The sequence below is a fragment of the Camelus dromedarius genome, chromosome 29 (genome assembly GCF_036321535.1).
Source record: "Camelus dromedarius isolate mCamDro1 chromosome 29, mCamDro1.pat, whole genome shotgun sequence".
Taxonomy (NCBI): domain Eukaryota; kingdom Metazoa; phylum Chordata; class Mammalia; order Artiodactyla; family Camelidae; genus Camelus; species Camelus dromedarius.
In genome coordinates, this window is record NC_087464.1 from 20,085,555 (window position 1) to 20,110,915 (window position 25,361).

Sequence of the window (25,361 nt, forward strand, 5' to 3'; positions counted from 1 at the left end):
AATCAAAATCACAACTGATGATCCTCTCTAGCCCCCTTGGATATTACTTAATTATTCAGAGCTTACTATGGGCCCCAAACTGTTTTTATTGCTGTATTTATCTTATTTCATTCTCCCCAAAACCCTGTGATGTTGGTACTACTGATATCCCCATTTTTAAATGAGGAAACTGATATTCAGAGACTTAATAACTTGCCCAAGGTCACATATCTTGTAAGCAATTAGGTCAATGTCTTTTTTGATCTAAAATACCAGAATGACTTTCAAAGTCCATCCTGTCCCGTCAAACCTGTAAGTCCATGAGCTTGTGAATTCTTATTCTTTTCATTTAAAGATAATTTAAAATTTCACTCATTTATTCAACCTTGAGATATTATGCAGCTTTAATAAGCTTAACCAAGGTCTTAAGAAAATTTGTTTTTCCTTTAAGTCTTTTTACCTAAGAAATTCTCATTAGCATAAAAATTCAAGATCAAATATTTTAAGACTGCAAAGAAAATTCATTACCAATTGTTAGAATTCTGACAAAAGAATAGCAATGAATGAATGCAACACAGACTCAATTATAACTGCAAATACATGTCAATTAATTATTTCCCTCTACTTCATCCCATAGAGTTAAGTCACCAAGTTATAATAATTTCCATTTTGAAATATCTCATGCTCTTTTCTTTTGCATTCCAATTCTGATTCTCATTTCATACCCGGGTTACTCTTAACAGTTTTTTCTATTTTACCATCTTTCCTCACAATTCACTTATTTAAATTCTTATAAAATACCCAGTTCTCATCATATTACTTCTGTTTTAGTTACTATATAACTGCCCCAGAAAGAAGTACTAGACCTGGCATTCATGCTCTACATAATTTATCCCAACTAGCCCAATTTCCCTGAAACGTATGCTGAGTGAGAAGTGAATAGGCTTGGGGTTAAATCCCAGCTTTGCCATTTTTATTAGGTATAAGAGCTTGGACATGTTCCTAAACTTCTCTAAGTTTCAACTCCTTAAGAGGGCGCTCATATCATACATCTAACTAGACTAAGTAAAACAATGTATGTAGAAAGCTTTTATACAGAGCCTGGTAGGTAGCAGAAACTCAGCAACTGCTCTTTGTTCTTCCCAAAGCAGAGAGTCCTTTGCTGTTTGAAACAAATCATGCTCACTGATGGAAACAAGCTTCTAGCTCATACTGCTCCTTCCTTTGTAAATTCTGTCCACTTCTTCACTATGCCTGGAACAATCCTATTCAGGAATCAGCTTAAATTCTACTTCTGGGACCATTTCTGTCCACCTCGACCCTCCTCTGCTATGTATTCCTAAAGAAGCTGTCTGTACCATCCTTTTGGGGCACTTAAGCTAACCACTACACAAGTGCTTTATAGGTATACAAGTCATTTCCCAGTTGAACAGTTTCCTCTTCAAATCCCCTTTATGCCTAATATGAATACTACAAAATGTTTTGTTGAATAAACACATTTCATTATTGTTAGAAGTATTCACGTCAGGCCCAAAAATGATTATTTTCCATTGAAAAGGGGAGAAAACAGATTGATGAAAAATGTTTCAATCACAGAACTCATAATTTATATACTGAAACAGTCCTTCAGCAAGAATGATCGGTAACCCAAGCCAGTTATAAAATGCATATGATTTTTCATTCATTATTCTTCTCCCTCCTCCTGCAACAGGGAGGATATATAACTTATGACAAGTTAATCTACAGAAGCTACAAACTGGCAAACAAGTTAAATCCAACCCACAGGCATATCTGATTAGTCAGCACATACTAAAATTTTAAAATTAGCTGTTAGCATTCAGAAATTGCGGAATGTCACACAGAAATCTCAGATTTCCAGCTTCTCTTGAATAATAGCAAGACCTGGGAACAGTGAACTGATGTTTCCAAAATTAAAACCCATCAGCTACGCCGCCTCTTAGAGCCTATACTCTCCAATTCGAGACCACTTCACTTTCAGTTACCAGAGTTTTTTAATTCCTAGGTTAACACCTATGACTTTTTGAATTTGGAATCTTTACTATTAATTTCAGGGAAAAAAATGCATAACATGCTGAGTTAAACAAGAATTCACATTAAACTTTCAACTAGTACTACAGGCACAAAGTGGTAAGAAGCCTTCCCCTCACCCCCTGGCCCTTCCAGTCATTAGAAAGCCACTCAGAATCGGCTGGCCCTGTTTGCTATTTTATCAAATAGAGATCCCAGAAAAGAGAACAGCAGAATTTATGGTATATTCTACTATAATTTTTGTTTTCTTAATAGTAATTGATCAAAAGAGGAATACTCATCCTGTCATAAGTGTTTGAGATTAACATTTCCTGGTAGCATATAGTAATTTCTTATGGAGTCCTGAGCATTTGGATCTACTGGCTATCACATGGGCAATACACATTTGTTCTGGGGGGTCAAGAACCTCTGCAGAGATTACAAAAATCCAGGAAAGTTCATAAAGCAAATAGATCAGAAAGTATGACTCGACATAAAAGAGTTGGGACGAATGCTACTTACTCTGATAAAAGTACAGGGACTTTGGATTAGGGTTCCTAGTGTACTGAGGAAGCTTTGTCGTTCTCTCTCTGTATAACAGTACCCACTTCCCTATGTCAGGTTGCCTTTCCTGTTGCTGTTTGGGCTGAAAGACAAAAAGGCGTGAGTCCAGCTAACATAAGGATAACATGTTTGGAGATGCTACACATTCCTTCCCAGCAAATGATAAATTCATCAGTTCCAACATACTAGGTTACATAAGGATAAGAGACCCCAAAACTAATTCTAGTATATACAAACCTCGCTTTCCCAGTTACTGACTTACGGGAAGTTTTTAATGACTGGCATGATAAATCTCATAAAGAGAGGCCACTATCATGTTTCCAGTTGAATAAAACAGGTTTTAGAAAGACTATGAATGGCATTCCCATCTTAGATGACTCATTTGTTTCATTCTACCCAATAATGCATAAATCAGCAGTTGGGAAACTTTTTTATAAACGACCAGACAGTAAACATTTTAGGCTAAACAGACATAAAATCTGTTATAACTAATCAATCCTGCTGTAGTCATGCAAAAGCAGCTAGACAATACATAAACAAATGAGCACGGCTGTGTTCCAATAAAACTATACTTACAGTCACCAAAATTAGAATTTTCACATTATAAAATGTTCCTCTTTTGATTTTTTCCCCGCAACCACTTAAAAATGCAAAAACCATTCCTAGGCTCATGGGTTGAACAAAAATAGCTGATGAGCCAAGTCTGTCAACCTCGGGATTAAATAAGCAAATGACTCTGGTCTAATCACTGCAGATGACGCGGGGAGGCTAGGTGGACATGTGACTTAAGCATAGGTTCTACTAACTGAGATTCTCTCATCCAAAACAACATAAATTTGAAGTATTATTTGCTCTTGCTAAGTCTCACCTACTCAATAAGTATGTTCATCACTCAATAAGGGGAGAGGACTATGAAAAGCAGTATTTCAAACAACTCTGCGTCACCAGGTATAGGGTATACGGAGAGCTGCAGCTAAAATCTGAGAAATGACAGTAATGTTCTTGGTACAAACTGTCCATGTGTATTTAGTACAGTTTTCTATTCACGAAGGCTAAATAAAACCCATGATGTCTTAATAATTATAAAATCATTCAATAACTGAACATGGAAGATATCCATATTCCTGAAACTGACAGTTTCTGTCTGCCTAGTATGTTTTCCTTTCTTATTCTTTCAGGTAATAGAACCTCTTTTTCACGTGGGAAGACCATTTCATTTGCTTAGGGTAGGCCTAACCTCTCCTCCTCAGGGCCAGACATGTCTCAGGGGTGGGCATGAGATCCAAGCCTGGTCATGTGACTCAATATGAACCAACCATTCCTCCCTGGATTTTACCGGTACTACTGGGAAAGAGGCCGACTTTGCTCTGGGTTTACACTAAAAACAATACAATGTAAGCCTAGTGCTGCTGGTGGACGTCTTTGCCACAATGGAGAAAGAGTCCACATTTAACATTTAATTAAAATAAGGTTATAAACAAAGCCAAAATGAGTAGGAAGGAGCCAAGACAAAGAGGCGTTGAACTCAAACACTTTGCTGAGGACAGTTCCATCTCTTAGACTCCTCAGCTATGTGAACAAATTCTGGTTTTGCTTTAGTTTGATTTGGGTTTCTGTTACTTGCAATTCAAAGTCCTTACAAATGTTATAATCAAGTTGCTCTACTAAAATGTTCAAACCGAACACAATCAACACATATCAAAATGAAAGATACTCCATTAGTTCTATTGAGGTGTCCTATGGTAAAGTAAAGAAACCAACAACTCCCATTCTTTTCTTCTTTAAACACACGGAAGTATACAAAGTTCCAGGTGTAAAGCTTGAAACTTCACAAGCCGAACACAACTGGGTAACTAACTAGCACACTAATCAAGACACAGAACATCATTCATACCCCACAAAAGCTTCCTCACACCGTTTTCCAAATATTATCCTTTCCCCCAGGATAACTAACCACTATGCTGGCTTCTAACACCTTAGATTAGCTTTTCTTATTTTTAACTTTTAATAAATGGAATTATATAGTGTATACACATTGTGTCTGTCTGTCTTCAATACAGCAGCCAGTGATCTTGTTAAAATCTAAAGCAACTCACACTGCTTGCTTACTTAAAATCCTCCAGTGGCTTCCCAGTTCACCAAGTAAAAGCCAAACTGCTTACCGTGACTTACAGGCTCTTTATAATCTGGTCCCTTATTAACTGACCTCCTCTCCCACTCCTCCCTGATCATACACACTGCCAGCTTTGCCAGGTATGCATGTTCCTGTCTCGAGGCTTTTGTAATTGCTGTAACTTCTACCCTCCAGAAGTCACTATGGCTCATCTCCTTCAGGTCTTTGTTCAAATGCCATCTTATCAGAGAAGGCTTCCCCGACCACCCTATTTAAAACTGCCACCAGTATTTTTTATTACCCTTTCCAGTTATATTTTTCTTCAATGCCCTTACATTAATCTTAATTTACTATTAAGTTACACTTGGTGAATCCGTGCTCCCTTTACTGAAATGTAACCTCTGTAACAGCAAATATTTTGCCCATTTTTTTCACTGATGCTTAAAATAATGCTTGGCGCACGGCAGGCATTTAGTATGTGTTGAATGTATGCATGAAACTGGGCTGGCCAGGTAGCAGCCTTGTCTGACAACCTGTAGTAGCCAGGTATGTACCCCAATGCAGATAGGCTGCAACAAGCTCTTTTTAAAGAGAGTGAATTTGCTGTTTGAGAAAAAATCTACGTCTGCCAGCAGGAGCCACTACGTAACACAATTTGGGCACTGAACAAGGAGGCTTAGCCTCATGCTCCAAGCTTTTGGGTAACTTTTCTAATTTAGTCCACTTGGAGAGGGGTTCATTTAGCAATTTGCCTAATTTAGCAAACCAAACATAGTAATTTTATAATTAAAGTTGTAGTCAATACTTATGTTCTCAAATTGACCTACATTCTATATTGCATACCTTAAAGAATTAAGATATAGTTATTATCTGCACAAGGTGGATCCACAACTCATTTTTTTTTTTTGCAAAACAGTAAACCCACTCAAAATTTCCCAGTGGTTTCCACATTCATGAGCGTTCATTCATTCTTCTCCAAAAGACTAACATAAAAAAAGGTCTATGTGTGCAAGATCCACATGTATGACCCTCCTTTTTAGTTTCTCTTCTTTGACCTTAAACCTTTTAATTCAACCATGGAGACTGCACTTCACCTCCCTGTCCCAACCCCGTTAAGAAATCTCTTCTCCTAATGCAAACCTCCAACTTAGTTTCCAATATTTGTAAATGAGTATTTCTCCTTGATTTCTTCTGTTGTATGTGCTCAGTCTCTAAATTTAAATCTTTCCTATTCTGGAACTTTGTACAACACTTTTTACACAAATAACTGGCTTTACTATTCAGTTTTATTTAACAATATTTGTATAGTGCTTTGTGTGCCAAGTATAAGTACTTTATATCAACTCCTTTAATCCTCGTAACAAGCCTATGACATAGGTATTATCACCACCCTCATTTCACAGATGAGGAAACTGAAGTATAGAGAGATTGAAATAAACGGCTTAAAGTCACACAGCTAGTAAGCGGTGGAGCCAAAAGTCAACCTCAGCCGTCTAGCTGGAATCCATGCCCTAAATCAGTAGTCCCCAAAGCTTATCTATGGACTCCCACTGGGGACTGCTGAGATCCTTTTAGAGGTCCAGGAGGTCAAAATTATTTTCATAAAAACAAGAACTTGCGATTTGCCTTTTCACTGTGCTGTTGATGGGCAGCGTAAAAGCAATGGAGGGTAAAACAAGCCGGAGCCTTAGCACGAAGCTAGGGCAGCAGAAGCCAACTGTACTAGCAGTCACCAATCACCGTATTCTTAGTCACCACACTCTTACCTACCTTGCCACCCAAAAAGCCACTTTCACTTAAGAATATCCTTTTTTTAAGCTTTTGTGTGTGTGTGTGTGAGGTATGAATATTCTTGATAAAACAATAGAATTATTAATTTTATTAAATCCTGAAACCAATTACAATTCATTGTATTTTCCTCTTTGGCCTATTCTGGGACACTGGCACCCCAGAGTAAAGTCTTCCTCATTCTAGTTTCCTATCCACACACCCCAAACTGAAGTCTACCCTTGGACAGAGTATGAGCAGACAGCTCTTTGTTTCTCATTTCAGGGAGAAGTCTACTAAGGAAACATACCTACACAAATACAGAGTTATGACAGCTATACAGTAATCTACATCACCCTTCACTATGAAATGAAACATTAACAATGAACAAATAATATGGTCTGTAAGGACTGAGTAATGTAAGAGAAAAACTAAACACACAAAACAATTATTTAGTTTTTTTCAGGGTTGTATCCCCAGCACTGTAGATTACAATTGGTAAACTTTTTCTCTAAAGAGGGCCCAACAGTAAATAATTTAGGCTTTGTGTGCCAAATAGTAACTACTCAACTCCACTCTGGTAATGAGAAAGTGCTGAAATGCAGACTACTTTTAGGCTTTAGGAGGATCATCCCCAACAGAGGATATTCTCTTACTGATACCTAGTCCTTCCAGAATGAGTCAATGCACCATCTGTAACACTACCAGTCTTTCAAAGGTGCTTCTAGATTAGAGAGCACTCTATCAGCATCTGAATGTAAAAAAAATGGCTCACTTTAATCCAAGAAGCGGTCACTGACAGAACTCAAAACTTGCAACACTGCTTAATTTACCCTTCTATGCCTTCATCTTACTTTAAAATAACATTATAATAACTTTGGTAAATTTCCTACAAATCACATTACCTAAAACCTAGAGAAAATATTCCTAACTTTCGCCAACATTCTTCAAGAAATATTCTGGTTTCCTTTCCTTTTCCTTTGTGGAGTTATACCTGATGCAAGAACCAATCTTTCACATTCCAGACGCATACAGCTGTGCGTCATCAATATATTAATACATCAATACATTAATACATTACACAGATTAAAACCCAACTATCTAGAACAGCACTGTCCAATACACTAGCCACATGTGGCTACTGAGAAACTGAAACTGGGCTAGATAGGTAGAAGACTGAGAACTTACTTAGGCAAGAAAGTAAGCTAATATAGAGATGTCTCCCATGACACCTAACTGAAAATACCCTATTTTGTGAGTTCCAAATTCTTAATTCTAAAGCCTTAAAATCTATTACTTTAAGGATTTATAATAGCCCACTTAGTATTATGCCTCTCAAAGAAGAAATAAAAGATAATAATAATGATAATAATTTGCAGCACTGATGCCTTATTTAAACCTCACAAGACCCCGTATCAGGTAGCAAATTATTACTGTATCTATTTTACAGATTAGAAAAACTAAATCACAGAAAAACTTAAGTCATTTGCTCAGTGCCACATGGTTGTTTAAAGGAATAGTTAGGATCTGAATCAGGCCGCCTGTCTCTACATACAGCCTGGGTACTTAATCATGTTACATGGCCTTAAATGTAGCTCAGGAACCTCGTGTTAATGCATACTGCAAAACACAACAATATAAGAAGCTAAAACACATATATAATCTACACAAAACTCTACTATACAAGTGGGTGCAAGATCAACAAAAAGCCTACGTGGTAAGGTAACGGGTATGACACGACAGGGGATAGAGTAGCAAGAGTTTTATGTGTGGCGCTCACACACTCCTAAGTGAATTTTCTAGCCCAGGAAAGTTAATTAGCTTCTTAGCACTTTCCTCTACCTGCTTGGGAGAAAAGCAATATAGAACACAAGGAAACATCTCAGAGAGACAAAAGGAGAAATGAAAACTGGGGACCAATTTACTGGCATACAGTTTCCCCTCAAATTCTCTATAGTTTTAAAAGCTTCTCTCTTTTCCTATTTTGTGTCCATTCTGCATAATTTCATCCTAAAAATCAAAGTTTTACTGTATGTTCTAAAAGCTTCCTTCACTGAACAATTTCTTTATTTTTGACACTAATTAAATAAAGAGAGGAGGGATATGTTTTGGAGTACTATTTAAAGAAAAAGCACCAAATTAAATTACGAATGAAATGCCAAATGACTGTAAACTGGAGAGTTAAATCTCATATTACAGATCCTAAAACTTCATTAAAATGAGACTTGCCATCATTAAACAAGATTTCTTGGAGGGTGGGTATAGCTCAGTGGTGGAGTCCCTGCTTAGCATGCAGGAGGGTCCTGGGTTTGATCCCCAGTACCTCCATTACAAAAAAACAGAAAGAAAAAAAGATTTCTTTAGAGCTATCAAAAAATTAGAAACTAGGTAATCCTGGAATTCACACAGTGCTGTATATTTACTGACCAATCCAGAAAGGAAAAAAGTTGGCCGGACTGAAATCTCATTTTTTTTTTAACGACTTTGCAAGGCAACTACATGTATCTCTTCATTTCTGCCATGTACCCTTTAACTACTTTCATAAGAATACTCATATTCAGTGTATATTCTTCATATGCTTTCTAAATGTCTTCCCATTCACTGATTCTAAAGTCAGTCAGTTTTTATTTTCCTTCAGCCAACACACGTGATATGAAAGTAAATTCATCTCAGTGCAAATAATATTCCTTCTACTCCATGCCTCAAAAATAAATAATAAGATTTTATAAATTTTATCTACATGCTCATCATATTGCTCACGGCAATGTCTTATACTTTAATTACCTCATCTTTACAAATCAGGCTTTCCTCTAAGGGGGAAAAACATTCAATTAAGAGTCTTATTCCTAAATCCATGAAGGAGGGAAAACAAAAACAAAATTAAAAAACAGAGGAAAGTAGGGGAAAAACAAAATCAGACTCCTCCATCCCAAATTGATTCTTTTTTTCCCCCGAATTGATTCTCAAGGTGATAGCTTTTAGTAAGAGAAAAAGAGGAATATTTTGTTCAGGTATTTATATTATATCAAAGCACTTTAAAAACATAGTTGGCAAGTGTAAAAGACTTTCAAATGCATTTAGGGAACAAGAGTTCCTTTATTTTGAAGTATACGCTCTCTCTGATTAAACAGAGCTATTGTAAAAATTATTAATTATAATTTAAATTATTAAATTATCTCCAGGAGCAATTTTTTATATTAACATCTAACATCATATTCTCAAAATACATTTTTATGATTGTTTGGTCAAATCATGTTTAAAAGGCTGAAATCAACTGCAAAATAAACAGCAATCAATAATTATAACTTTTTGTTTCACAGTAATAGAATAATGATGAAAAATGCATGGTACTAATCATATTTAGTTATTAAGTGTTATTCTCAAAAGTACTCTATCAATAAACATCTACTATCCTCTCCACCCTCAATATCCTACCCACCAGAAAAAAAAAAAAAAAAAAAGTCAGACCCTAAAAAAATACCTCATCATGCTGACTTAAGTGTATCTTCAAGCACTTAAGATTTAACGTTTTAGGTATTATGCCGAATTACATAGGTCCCAGGCTTAAGTCTACTCACACAGTTGAGGTTGATGAGCAAACAGCTGTCCTGTATCTTGAGACAGACATTAGCTTCCTGCCTTCCCTATCCTCATAAGCAGCTACTTAAAGTTTGAGTTTTATGCAAGAAAACATTTTAAAGCCTTCAGTGTTTTACTGCAGCAGACTTCAGATTCATTCCTGTAACACATTTAACACGAAACAGAGTTGAGACAGTTAAAATTGACTATCGACATTTTAATTGTCTAAAATTTTAAGGAGTGCTTTCACTATTACAGCTACATAAAAAGGGTTATATAAAATTAAGAAGAGTATTTCAATTGGTATCTGACACCAATGTATAATATAGTATATAACACACAGATTTTTCTTCACCTGACCAAAGGCTAGGTAAGAAAAAAAATTATTTTTATAATCATTTGTACCCAAAGTAGGCAAAACTATGTATTTTTCTAAAAATTTAGCTAATTTCTTTAGCATAAACCAATTAAAGAACAACTTTTATGAAGAGATAGTCAGGGAGGTACCCTCAGTGTCCCAAGAATATCCCTTGGGACCCTCCTGATTGGGGAGAAAGATTCTTGGTCTCATTGAGACGGAAAGAGGAGTCAATTTTCTAACATTTACAATGAAGGTTTATAGCACATTTCCCCACGGATTCAAATTTCTACAGTATCATTATTACTACAGGTTAATCAAGTGTTACCTTGTCTAGAAAATAAAACTGCATTCAATCAAAATGTTTTAAAATACCTAGGTAAATAATTTTCCCTTACATGTATATTATTAACCTCAATTTTTATAAGTAAGTTTTAGGAAAAGTTTTAGGATTTCACAGAATAAATTTACTATCTATATTAACAACATCGTTTAAAAACACCATAAGAAACAACATCCAAACACTCAAAATTCACTGGCCAATCCCCCCACACAAACACACTGTCTAATTTTTAAAGTATTATTTAAAGCTGAAAAATTGATAGCATTATTTATTATGCAATAAAGGAAGACTAAAGGTTTTATGGTTCATTCAAAATAACTCAAATGTTTCTTTATAATCTACTTCTACTGTATAAATAACAAGAAATAATTCAAAACTATATGAGTTCTAACTTGATAGAATATTCATACAAGTTTTAAAATATTTGTTCAAGAGTCTAACTGTGCTTCAGTAGAACTTACTAAAACTTTGATTTTCACCACAGGTTTAAATGAGCTCACAGTAAAATACAACAGCTAAAAAAGAAATCGTACCAATCTTGGGCTGTAAAACAGAAGCATGCTTTCTATATTGACAATAATTAATATTTAATTAGTGATTATGGACAGACACCATTTCCAGAATTTTACATGCACACTTAATCCTCATTCCACCCTAAAAGGCAGGTGTAATTATTACCAAATCTTTTCAGATTATGAAACTGAAGTTTAGAGGTACTAAGAACTTGCTGAAAATCAGAGAGCTGATAAATGGAAGACCTAGGACTTCAATCCAGATTTATTTGTCTCCAAAGCCTGGTGCTCTCAAGCATCAAGCCAGATTATAGGCAGCAGCAACCCACTGTACTGATCAAACCACATCTAGAATTGGTATCTGGATTTGGTACTCTGTTAAGTATGATACTGATAAATGAGTGTTATCAGGAAATCAACAGAATGGTTATAAATTCAGGACAGCTATCTCTCACAAGAAACACTGGTTAGAAATGGGAGTTATGTAACCAAGAGAAAATGGGAATTCATTTCGAAGGGCTGTTAAAGAGAAAAAAAGAGTAGGCTTATCTCACATGACACAAAAGTACAGAATTTGAAACAGTGTGTCAGAAGACAAATTTCAGTTCAACACAAAATCCTCCCTAAAGCTAAGGAACTCAACAGTTAGAACAGACTCCCTCCTATATTACTGAGTTTGTGCAACTAAACATTTGAACTTCAAGTACTATACCAGAGACTTTGGCAAAATCACCAAAGAATGTTGAAATTCTTTGTGGATGAAAGGTTGATAAGGAAGAGCATATACTGAGTCTCAGAGTGTCTCCCCACAAATTACTTACTGGAAAAGGAAAAATAATAGCTTTTAAGTGGAAGAACGTGGCAGATATTATATCAATCAGAAGGTCAAAGTTGGTATCCCGGATAATGGGACAAACGGATATGTGCCTCCTAATGTGATGCCCTGAGAAGCACACAGCACTAATGTAGCCTTTCTGCCAAAACTACTGCATTTCCTAAATTTAATTACAAGGACACATCAGACAAACCCAAATTGAGGGAGATTCTAAAAATAAATGGTCTGTCACTCTTCAAAAGTGTCAGTGTCATAAAACACAAAGAAATGCTAAGGAAATGGTTCTGATTAAAAGAAAGTAGAGACATGGCAACTAAACACAAAATAAATTACTAGGCACCGTATTCATTGAAGTTATTTAGCATTCAGCTGAAAACTGTTTCCACTTCATCAACAATGTGTCCTGTAATAGCTTCTTATTTACTGGTCTTAAATCTGCTGGATGAAGTCCAACTACCTCCAACACTAGCCTCAATATATGCCAGGAAGTTAAAGTCCCAACCACCTGGCTTTAAGTCACACAGAACCAAAGACCAACAAGAGTATGATTCAAAATTTCAAGAGATAAGCAAGTTTAAAAAGTCTGTTTTCCTCATAGGCAGACATGAGGAATAGTTGTCTTTGATATAAATCACAGCAGGATTTTATTATAAACCGTAGCAATATTTTTTAAAATTTGTCTGCTAAAACAAAGGAAATAAAAGCAAAAATTAAGAAATGGGACCTAATTAAACTTAAAAGCTTTTTCACAGCAAAGGAAACCATTGACAAAAAGAAAAGACAACCTACAGAATGGTAGAAAATATTTGCAAATGATGTAACTGACAGGTGGTTAATATCCAACATATATAAATAGCTCATATTAACTCAACATCAAAAAAACAAACAACCCAATTAAAAAATGGACAGGAGAACTGAGGAAATGCAGATGGCCATTAGGCACATGAAAAGATGCCCAACATTGCTAATCATCGGGGAAATGCAAATCAAAATCATGAGATATCACCTCATACCTGTCAGAATGGCTATCACCAAAAAGAATATGAATAACAAATTTTGGTGAGGATGTGGAGAAAAGGGAACCCTCCTGCACTGTTGATGGGAATATAAATTGGTGCAGCCACTGTGGAAAATGTGGTTTCCCAAAAAAACTAAAAACAGAACTACCATACGACCCAGCAATTTCACTCTTGGGTATATACCCAAAAGAAAAAAAAAACAAACAACACTAATTCAAAAAGATACATGCACCCCAATGTTCATAGCAGCATTATTTACAATTGCCAAGATACGGAAGCAACCTAAGTGTCCATCAACAAATGAATGGATAAAGAAGCTGTGGTCTATATAAACAATGGAACACTACTCAGCCATAAAAAGAATGGAATTTTGCCATTTGCAGCAATATGAATGGACTTGGAAGGCATTATGCTGAGTGAAATAAGTCAGAGAAAAGACAAATACTGTATGATATCACTTATATATGGAATCTAAAAAATACAACAAACCAGTGAATATAACAAAAAAGAAGCCAACTCACAGAGAGAACAAACTAGTGGTTAGCAATGCGAGAGGGAACATAGGGAATATAAGCAAATGTTTTGTAACTATAAATGGAATATAACCTTTAAAAATGTGACTCAGTATACTGTACACCGGTAATTTATATAACATGATGAGTCTATACATCAATAAAAGTAATAAAAATTTAAATATATAAATTAGACCAAAAAAAAAGTCTTTTGAGTTTTCCTGAATTGATCACTAAACATGGATTTCCCTATATAACCTTTATATCAGTTTTTTCAAATACATGGATTAACAGCATCAGAAAACTGCAAAATCCTAGGCCCTACCCCATACCTAATGAATCTACTTCTGGAGGCTGAGCCCAAGGATTAGCACTCCCTAACAAGTTCCCAAGGGATTCTTAGATTCAAGTTTGAGAACCACTACTTTAGATATATACTGGGAAATATTTTAGCACAGAATATAGTAAGTACATATTTACAGCTGAAAAGAAAATGGTTTCAAATTACTGGAAAGGTGATAACTTTAGAATAACTTAGATCAACTAAAATTAGGGGAAAAATGCACCTCAAAAGAAACCTATCAGAAAACATAAATAAAACATAAAAAGCAAAATAGTCTTCCACTATAAACTTTGGTGAACCCTTATATACAATTTTAGCAAACATTCTTTGTTGTCTAGATATAAGAAAATGTCGTCAGTACTAACTACAGTAGTTGGTAGGGAACCAGAGGGTTTACCTTTTCACCATTTAGTAATCATGATAACTAAAATAAGAGTATTAATATGTAGAGATTTGCTCCTCAGCTTTGGGGCAAAAAAAAAAAACAAAAAAACCCAAAAAAACCAACAAAACCATGAGTAAAATTTTAGGGAGGTGGAGATTAAACCACAGAGGAAGAATTTATAAAGATACAGTCCTGAACTAATACAATACAGTACACTACTCCTGGGTAATGATGATCTATTTTATATACTTTGCTTTGAATTTCTGGAGAGACATTGTGATATAACAGAAAAAGAGCACATGGACTTTCAATTTCAAGATTACAGAGTAAAAAAGTTTTTCTCCAAACTCATGCAGTTGCAAGAAGAACAAGAAACAGGAACACAAACACTATCTTCAATAAAACATGGGAAACTGTAACCCATGGTAAGTGAGTGAAAGGATGGCAAATGACTTAGGATGAATAGCCAAATCTAAGGGAAAGAGATTGATACTGTATGATCCACTTGAACTACAGAAACTATAGTTTCTATAGAAACTGAGAAGTTGTTAGAAAAATAAAAATTTGCATAAAGAAAATTCAGACCTCTCCTCTACTCACCAATCCACCTCCTACATAAAAGAGCTCAAACAGCAAACAGAAAAGAAGTTTCTCAGGCAAAATTGCATAGAAATGGGAGGACTGGAACCACTATTTTTTAAGTATCTCTTGTAGCAAGCACTGTATCAGGTACTTTATATACCTTCCCAAAATAATCATAACTTTAAAACTATCGTTAAGATTAAGGAGTTACAATTTTCACCATATCAAAGTTTGTATATAACATATACTTCTCAAAATCTTGTAGATACACATTTAGCTTGTTTAATTTATAGAAAATGCCTGCCATACAATCTAAATAAATGGCAAAGCCAGTCTTCATTGACCTCACTCCAGTTTGGTACCACAGGTATATACCAAGTGGTCGGTCATGTAAGGCCAAACAAAGCTGTATAACTAACGCCCTTTCAGACTTGTGACATAAAGTGGAAAAATTGTGGCAGCTAGAGAAAACAGGTAAATATTTTAGAGAAAAAAATCCCTGCCATCATGTTTTCTGCCTCAAATCATTTCCAGAGGGTGAGGACCAATTCAGATGAGAATACTGCCAATGCTACGCTCCTATACTGACAGAAGAGCGAAAGCAAGCCCTTCTTCACCAAGATGGCTATTTCTCATAAAGACGTGAGCATTTTACAAGCTTTCCCCTAGCTTGCTTTTTTTTTTTTAATAAAAAATGTAACATATGCAACAGGTATACAAATGTTTGACTTCACAGAACAAAGTTACAATACACTTATTCTGCCTTATGTGTGGGGAAAAAAGGACACAAGTGAGCTTATCTACAAAACAGAAACAGACTGACAGACTTACGGTTATCAGAAAGTAAAGGGGGTGGGAAGGGATAAATGGGAAATTTGAAAATTGCACCTCTTAGAGAGTGATGGAAATGTTAGCTATCTTGATTGTGGTAGTGGTTTCATTGGTGTATATACATCTATCAAAATTCAACAAATTATAAATTTGAAATATGCATAGTTTACAGGAACCATACCACAATAAAGGTGTTAAATACACACACACACACTATGCCTATACTATTCCAAAGTGCTCACATTTTGCAGAGAATGAGAACTTCTTTGGTTAATATGGTTTCTTTTCCTGCTTTTCCTTAAGTTCTAAAACCAATTAACTATGCAATACAGGTTTCCATCAAAGAGAGAGAATGCCCATTCAGAATACACATTCTGATTAGGCAAATGTAAATTATGAAACAATTAGACCTCCTGGGATTATGATCATTTAAAAGTGCTCAGCTGTGGCTAACACCTTATAGAAACTCTGGGGTACAATTATCTTGCTACCTACATTCTAGGTACTTTGAACATTACTTAATACCTTTTCATTCTATTCTGTTTAAGAAGCTAGGTCTAACAAATGACAGGTAATACAAACAACATTTTACCTGCAGTACAAAATAATTCTACCTCTTTTTATCAATCACACTCAGTTTCCTTTCCCTCTGCTAAAATAACTGATCGTCATTTAGACTCATTTAGCATGCCAAGATTTCTGGTCAGTATGAAATAGATTTGTCTTTCTACCGTTATTCATATATAATTTTTTGTTGTGTCCTAAGATGTACCATAAATGTGAACTCAGATGGCCACAATCAACAGGTCGGGATACCGTTCTCTCTTTACTAATAAACACCCTCAATTTATGTATCACTGTCATTTTAAAAGTTAAGGTATTGAAAATATACAATAGCTTCTATCCCCAAATGTCAATGGAATAATCACTGCAATTGATTTGGTCTTAACCTAAGAAATAGGCTTTCTGCATTATCAGACAGTAAAATTTTAAATTCTAGAATTTTATCATCTGTTAATAATCATGGTCACAGTGAGGTGTTAAAGATACGTATATATTAAAAATTGGGAGCTGTTTCTATCAGAGACAATCAAACCAAGGATACTGATGACAAATCAGTAAAGCTCTGCGCTATTTTTCTAAAATATTTCACTCCTGATTTTCATGGGAAGACAGCATTATAAAAGATAACATTAAAAATTTTATCTACATGGAATTCATTCTGTAAAAGGAACTGGTAACCCATTTCCTTCAAAGGGATAATTATTCTGAGAAAACTATCAACACTGATGGCTAGGAGTTTAATCATATACAAAGCAGCAGATTCTTGTGATGCTCTCCCTTATCATGTATACTCTCTAGTTTCATGTGCATTCCCCCTGCTCCATTTTCTCTGATTAAAAAAAAAATCTAATGAATAGTTACTGACATTTTACTGACTAAAAAACAGTATAACACTAATGAAATCTTACTTTGGGATTATTTCCTTTGATGATTTCTCTTTCTATTTGTCAAATGAGGGTCACACATATTCTATCTAACAAGAGAAAATATTTTATTGAAAAAACATGTACTTTTGGAGAGGGTACAGAAAAGGGGCAGTAAATATCAGGCTACCTCAAATTTCTGTACTGATTCCAAGTATATGACTCTGTATTTTATGGATGCCAAAAAGTTGGTATTTCCGAAATATTTCAAAAGTTTAGAAGGCCAACTAAAAAATACTTGAAAACTGGGATGTCCAAGGATGTATATGGCTCCTGGACCTATATCTCAATGTCCCATCACCTGTTATCTGTCTTTTTATGTACAAAGCTCAAGTTTCAAAGCTCTAACTAGCAGCTCTGAGCAAATGTCTTCCAAATATGACTCTAGCCAAAACCTTTCTCTTTTTGCTAACTGACTGCTTGATTCACTTAGATGTCTCATCTACTCCGCCAGTAAAAAGATCATGGGGCAGGACAAACTAAGAGAAATTAGCAGCTCAATCATAGTAGCAGAACAAGATAAGAACAGAACTGAGAGTTCGTGATAAATTCTCTACTTGCACTGCCCCCTCCAATCTCAATAATATCCCTTACAGGTGGGAACTATAAACAACTTCATTTCAGAGATGAGGAAACTGAGGCTTAGTGATTATGGAACTTGCTCAGGTCAAATAGCTAGTAAGTCATAAAGCCAGGATTTGAATTCTGAGGGTCTGATTCCAAAGCCCCAGCACCTGTACATGCTAAAACCCCAAGAAGAGATGAGATACAGATTCTGACAGGGAAGGTGCAGTCACTGGTCAATTCAAGAGGCATTTCCAGAGCACCACGTATGCGCTAGATACTGGGGAGAGAAAAAAAGATCTGGATTTAAATCCCTGCTTTACCACTTAATAGCTATGTAACCTGAGTAGGTCTCCAGCTTAACTCTCACATGATTCAGGAAAAAATAACATGCCTATATTTATACACATACACATGGAGACAGACAGAGAATATGAGAAAGCAAATGGGACAAGCACAATTGAGAATCTAGCAAAAGGGAATGGGAGGTCTTTGTACTGTTCATGCAACTTCTATATAAGTTTGCAATTAAATCAAATTAAAAAGTTACAAAAACTTTCACAGCAGTATCAAAACATAAAACTCTTGTGATTTTCTCTGGTAGTATTCAGCAGCTTAGGTTTAGAAGCAGAGTGTATAATTGGTAGAACTGGTCCAAGACTAGAAACTAAGAATACTGGGAAGAAAAGCCATTGAAGAGGGAACTGAAACCAGAGGAAAAGAAGAAACAAGATGTGTTGAGAGTGAAGGTCTTGATAAAGCTTAATACTAAATCTGTTGGGAAAAGGAGAATGAGAACTGGAATGACAGAGGCTATAGCCAGAAAAATAGCAGATTAGCATTCAATATTAGTGTAATTAGTTATTCAAGAAATGCAAATTAACCCCACAATGAGATATGCCACTCCACATCTCCTAGAATGCTTAAATTTAAAAAGACTGACCATACCAAGTGATGGTGAGGATAAAGAGAAAAACTCATGCATGGGAATATAAAAGACTACAGGAATGTATGAAACATTTTCCAGTCTTTTCAACAAATGGTGCCAGGAAAATAGGATATCCACATGCAAAAGAATGAAGCTGAACCCTTACCTTATACTACATGCAAAAATTAACTGAAAATAGGTCAAAGACCTAAACATAAGAGCTAAAACTATAAAACTCCTAGGAGAAAACATATGGCAAAAGATATAAACACTCAATTTGACAATGATTTCTTGGATATGACACCAAAAGCACAAGGAACAAAAGAAACATAATTTGGACATAATTAAAATTTAAAAATTTTGTCCATTAAAGGGCACTATTAACAGAGTAAAAAGACAACCCACAGAATGGAGAAAATATATGCAAATGATTTCTCTGGCAGGTGGTTAATATCCAAAATGTATAAAGAACTCCTACAACTCAACAACAAAAAACTCCAGAAACAATCTAATCCAAAAATGAGCAAAGGACTCGTACAGACATATCCCCAAAGAAGGTACACCTGTGCATGGCCAATAAGCACATGAAAAGATGCTCAAGATCACTAATCATTAGGAAATACAAATCAAAACCACAATGAGATACCACTTCATACCATTAAGATGGCTATTCTCAAAAAGTCAGTATGTTTTGGTGAGGATGTGGAATAACTGGAACCCTTGCGCATTGGTGATGGGAATGTAAAATGGTGCAGCCTCCATAGAAGATAGTTTGGCAGTTCATCAAAAAGTTAAATATAGAATTATCATATGATCTGGCAATTCCACTTCTGGGTATATACCAAAAAGATCTGAAAGCAAGAACCAGAACAGATATTTATATACCAATGTTTGTAGTAGCAAAACTCACAATAGCCAAAAGGTAGAAACAACCCAAATGTCTGTGGATGGATGAATGGACAAAGGACAAACAAAATGTGATATATATGTGAGAAACACACACACACACACACACACACACACACACACACACACACACACACACACACAGTGGAATATTATTTAGCCTTGAAAAGGAGTGAAATTCTCATGCATGCTACAAGATGAATGAACCCGGAAGACATGCTAACTGAAATAAACCAGACACAAAAGGATACTGTATGAGTCCATTTAAATACAGGGGGAAAAAAAGGAAGGGGACCAAGCTAATGACAGATGTTGTAACTTGGATATACCTCAAAAACATCCTAGGTTAAAGTAGTGAAACTCAAAAGACCACATATTCTATGATTCGATTTATACGAAATGTTGAGAGCAAATCTACAGACAAAGAGTAGACTATTGGTTGGTAACCCAGGACTGGGGATGGAAATAAGACCATTTAAAAACAGGCTCAAGGGACCTTTTTGGAGTGATATAAATGTTCTAAAACTGGAGTGTGGTAGTAATTAAACAACTCTATAAATTTATTTTAAATTATTGAACACTTACTAAATGGATGAATTTTATGGTGTGTAAATTATACCTCAATAAAGAAAAACATTTTACTTACCAAACTGGCCATCACTAAAAAATGAACATACCTGCTGGTTTATCATGTAGATAAACTAGCCTTTATATGCCTTCTTGGTGAGAATATAAAATAGTAATAACTTTTCTCTAGAACAAGTTAAAAATGCACATACACTTTGATCCAAAATCCCACTTCTATGAATTTATCCTAAGGACATAATCATGGCGGCACTGTTTCTAACAGTAAAAAAAAAATCAGTCCCAAAGTAAAAAGGATAGAAGGTTGGTTAAACAAAGTCTGGTGCTTCACACAACAGAACACTATGGAGTCACTAACAATGATGTCATCACTTACAAGATTTATATAAGCATCTTTAGTGGGAGGGGCTGTTTCCTTTAATGCTGTATCTTTAGCAACTGGCACATCTGCCTAACACATAGCAGGCATTCATATATTTTGAGTGAATAAAGAATAATTACACAGAAAGATTTCATAATAAACCCTAAAATCACACACACACACACCATCTGGGTTTTTACAACAGTATTTGCATATGACTTCTCATTCAAAAAAATTAGGACATACATGTGTAGAGGATATCCATTTTCACCTCTAGGTAGCTAGATTATGAGTGATTTTTTTGGCCTATCCATTTCCTAAATTTCTAATAATTACCATGTATTATACTTTATTACTCAGAAAAAAATTTTGGGGTGGGACTGTTTCAAGCAATGATAAGGTCTTAGGCTTGATCTTTGGAACAGACTGCTAAAGCTCTGTGGAGACAGAAGTCAAGGGAGTTATAAAAAATTTGTTAGAAATTTATTTATTCAATAAATACAAATTAAGCACTTAAATGTTCCAGCCACTGTTCTAGGCTCTGAGGATAAAGGAATACATTAAAAAAACCAAAATCTCTGCATTCATAGAAGTGGTAACTCATTTGGATGGCTAAACGGGATAAAAAAAGAATATAAACCAGGTGCCAAAATCCTCAATAAACAAAAGGATAATGTAGAGAAGATAATGGACTGGAGAAGTAGCCATGATAGAAGGATCACAGGCTTTTCACCTCGAAGAGCAATGGGACAAAGGGAGCTAGAAAACACAGCCCTCACTCCCCTCCTGGAGTATGGAGGAATCAACAGCCACCACTTGAGAAGACCACAGCAAAGTGGCAGCCTTTGGGAAAGCTTCAGTTAGGGCAGGTAACAAAGGAATATTCTGTGAAGAGTTAAGTATCTGAAACAACTAACATGTCTTTCAGTAGGGAAATGGATTAATACACTGTAGTTTATCCACACAATGGAGTATTTATTCAGTGCTAAAAAGAAATAAGACATCAAGTCATGAAAAGACATGAAGGAAACGTAAACGTGTATTACTAAAAGAAAACAGCCAACATGAAGATGCTACATACTGTGTGATTCCAACTATGTAACATTCTAAAAAAGCAAAACTATAAAGACAGTGAGGAGGTCAGTGATTATCACGGATGGAGGAGAAGGAAAGGATAAACAGGAGGACTATAAAGGATTTTTAGGGCAGTGAAATACTCTGTATGATACTATAATGATGCATACATCTCCTTATACATTTGCCCAAATCTATAGAATATAAAATACCAAAAGTGAACCCCAATGTAAACTATGGATTTTGGGTGATAATGATGTGTCAATGTAGGTTCATCAATTTTAAAAAATATACCACCCTAGTGAGGGATACTGATAATGGGGAAGACTATGCATGTACAGGGACACAAATGGCACACAGGTACTCTGTGCCTTCCTCTTAATTTTGCTGTGAACTTAAAACTGCTCTAAAAAACATTAAGACTTAAAAAAAAAAAATTGATGCGTCTGATACAGTGTTTAGTACATGAGTTATAATTATTAAATTAATCCTCTTAACACTGTTGTCACCATTTCTCTGCATAGAAGACTTTGATAGTTCACCACTACTCATAGACACTTTATTTTCACATCCAGAGTATATCCTCCATGCCTCTTAACCACCTGAAGAATCCTAAGAAAAGTTGGAGCTTACTGGAGAAGTGGAAAATTACATGGCACCTGCTGAACCAAGAAAACTTGGGTGGGAACACCCAAGGTCCCACTCTTTACCATTCTTTACACTTTACCAGTTTAGGGTTCTCCCTTTTCAGGTGACTAAAATAAAGCTTTTGACCTATATCCAAAATAAAAATGAAAAAATTTTAACAAGAAGGCGGCAGCAGCTCTATGTGGCCCAGGCAGTCTCAAACATATGTAACCTTCAAGGGATGTCTCAGATTTTACTTTTGCTAATTTCCTGATTATCCTAGCTTACAGTGATCTTTCTCCCTGCTGAGCTTTTACAGCCATCATTTTTAACAAACCAGTTTGGCACTCAGTATTATACAATACTGACTTGTAGAACAGGAAATATTCATATGCCCCAACTTCGTCCTTCAGGAAAGGACCAGTCTTTCAGCACTTTACAGATTCACCTGATTAACCTCTACACACACTGCTAAGAATTTGCTTATTGAAACACTTATTTTAGGCAATTAATGAGACCTTTTCAGTGTAGGTTTTCATTTTAAATACTCTGCCAAGAATTATTTTTCCTACTAAGAGTGAACATATTTTATAAAGTTCTATAGATATTAAGATTTGGTTCTCACTGAGAAGAAGCACATTATATATTTTAAGCAATAATCTAAAATTTTAATTTATCATTCTATTTATGAAAGCTAAGTAATAACATTATTTTCAATTTTATGTTTTATTATTATTATACAAATATATTATTATAACATTTAAAGTCTACTAAAAGAGCTGTTGACATTTTTATTATTTAAAAAAAAGGCAAGAGATTACTCTGGATAGTAAATATGCCAAATTAAAACCTGAGAGTAGCAATGGCATTTTCTAACTGTAAAATACTTCAATGGTAAAAACAAAAACTTCTGCTTTTATAATGGGCAACCATGGTTTTTATTAAAAGTTTATAGTTACATTAACTTCTAATCATAGTTAAGAATTTAAACCCTTCAAAGATACCAATATTTACCTATATTTTCAAAAGCTCTATCCATTTGGTGTTTTTCTTTTAACATCAAGTTTCTTTCACAGCTCTAGATAAAAAGGGTTTTGGGGGGAGGTTTGTCCAATGGAAGTCTTTTGCCTTAAAATATGTTGGAGGGAAACAGTGGAGAGAGATAGAGGAAAGAAACAAGATATTCGAAATGAAAATGATTCCAATTCAACCACCTCTCAGTTTACCTCAGTTTTCTTTCTAGATATGATTAGCTGCAGTATTGAACTTTTTTGATGATTTGATGTGAAAAAAATATATGTAGCCTATTTCTCTACCTATAAGTTATTCACAGGTAGATGCTTTATACACCTGGATGCAAAAATTAAGGTCCTGGCTAATAGATATTTAAGTAGGTCATTAGCATTTCAAATAGCTCAGATAAAGTGCTTTCACACTTTCCCTAATCTTTCTCTTACAGAGCCTGGTCTCAAAGCTTTTATTAAACATGAGGAATTCCACAGCTTTGAAATTCAAAACTAACCACATATGAAAAACTACCTTTATTTTCAATGTCTCATTCTTTTATCTTACATGCCAGGGATGCCAAAATGTCTTTTTTTTTTTTTTTAGAATGTTTCAAAAAATTGTCAGAAATGCTTCTTTGAAAATATATGTTTTCCTTAAAGCACTTTTAAGGCTTAGGCAACAAGTTTTGAGCATGTCCTAGAAGGAGAAACTGCAAATAGCTGGTTAGAGGGTGAAATGGAGGGGGAGAGTGAGGGGGGATGGCGAAGTAAGCCAGGGTTAGCTTAGGAAGGTACACGGCTCAGTGGTTAAAAGAAAGGACTTTGATCTGACAAACTTCAGTTTAAAGTATGCCAACCACTTACCAGCTAAGGCGACTCTGGACAAATAAGTAAGCATTTCTAAATCATCTCACTTGTTAAATGAAAGTAACAACACTTCTCCTTAAGGTTGTTTGGCGATTACCTCAGAGAATGCTTAGCACAGAATTAGCTGGTATTATTATTCACCCTAGGCAGTTAAGAAAGTTCAAAGGGCAATAAGGAATCACTAAAGAATTTTAAGCAGAGAGACAGACGTGACTGTATAGTGAAGAACGTATTACATACACAGAGCCAAAATTGGGAGTGAAGATCAGTCAGGATGCTGTTTTAGTAATCTAAATGTGAAACCACAGCATGACCTATGTTAAGACAATGAAGAAAAAAAAATGGATGGATTCTAGAGTTCCTACGGATTTAAAATTGATAGGAAGTTGCGGCTAATTGGGAATGACACCTGAGTTCTGGCTTGGATGGTAGCACACCACCCATTTACTGTGACAGGAGGGAAAAAAAGTTTGAGGGATACTGTTGGGGAGGACAAAGTAAGCAGTTAAGTTTAGCTTTCTTGAGTTTAATATAGGTATGGAAGAAACACTCATGAGCTGAGTAAATAGGGGTCTTAAATACAAACAAAAAATTGGGATTTAAGATACGAATCTCGGTCATTCTGCTGCAACATGGATGGACCCAGAGATTGTCATACTACATGAAGTAAGCCAGAAACAGAAAGAAAAATATTATATAATACCATTTATATGTGGAATCTAAAAAAAAAAAAAGAACAAAAATGAACTTATTTACAAAACTGAGACAGACACACAGAATACAAACTTATGGTTGAGGAGAGGCTCAGAGGGATAAATTGGGAGTTTGGGATTTGTAGGTACTAAATACTATATATAAAACAGATAAACAAGGTGCTATTGTACAGCCCAGGAAACTATATTTAATACTTTGTAATGGCCTATAATGAAAAAGAATATGAAAAGAAATATATGTATATAAATGAATCATTATACTGAACACTAGAAATTAACATAACATTGTAAATTGACTATACTTCAATTAAAAAAAAAAGACACCAATCCCAGACTCATTAATATATATAGGGTGTTGACTGTAGAACTGGAGATTACCCAATAAATATAGAGTGAGAAGAGTACTAAGGTCAGAATCCTATGAAATTCCAATACTTAATGGTTGTAAAGAAGAAACACTCGTAAGGACAGAGATAACAAACAGAAGAAAGC

The 25,361-nt window shown here is 35.2% G+C and overlaps 1 protein-coding gene across 5 annotated transcripts in view; it reads right to left on the reverse strand.

Moving 5' to 3' along the window:
- The window catches only part of ZFAND6 (zinc finger AN1-type containing 6), a 57,207-nt gene that overhangs the window by 18,079 nt on the left and 13,767 nt on the right, over positions 1-25,361 (reverse strand). Inside the window, exons 1-2 of one of the 5 annotated variants that reach the window (XM_064480656.1) lie at positions 10,030-10,172; positions 2,530-2,653 (exon numbers count right to left, since the gene is read on the reverse strand). The exons of 2 other annotated variants lie outside the window; for them this stretch is intronic. The gene's annotated coding sequence lies outside the window, so the exon portion shown is untranslated. Of the gene's footprint in view, positions 1-2,529; positions 2,654-10,029; positions 10,191-25,361 lie in introns of those variants that run through there. 2 more of the 5 variants (XM_031440712.2, XM_031440711.2) reach the window with 2 other exon arrangements.